This window comes from Penaeus japonicus, unplaced genomic scaffold, assembly GCF_977035675.1.
Source record: "Penaeus japonicus unplaced genomic scaffold, GWHDUDI00000001_assembly GWHDUDI00000474, whole genome shotgun sequence".
Taxonomy (NCBI): domain Eukaryota; kingdom Metazoa; phylum Arthropoda; class Malacostraca; order Decapoda; family Penaeidae; genus Penaeus; species Penaeus japonicus.
In genome coordinates, this window is record NW_028234876.1 from 2157 (window position 1) to 2500 (window position 344).

Genomic DNA, 344 nt, shown 5'->3' on the forward strand with positions numbered 1-344 from the left:
TATGGCTCTGTGATTGAGAAGATGAGATTAGAGGAGGGCAGAGTCTGAAGTTGTCTCTTCTGGAGTAAACATTGTTTGTGCTATTACAAAAATAGTTTGGAGATGAAATTAAGTTGTGCAAACATTTAAAGGTATATATGGAGCATACGAAAGTGTAAATGTCATTGAATTTTAGTAATTTTAAATTGACAAACGATTCGTTGGTATGATCTGTGGTCTTCAGTCCCATGATATTTCTTATAACTTTCTTCTGTAAGACTACTAGAGGATTTAGTGATGTACTGCTAGCTCTGCCCCATACTGTCAAGCAGTAAGTTAGATTTGAATAAACTAAGGAATAGTAT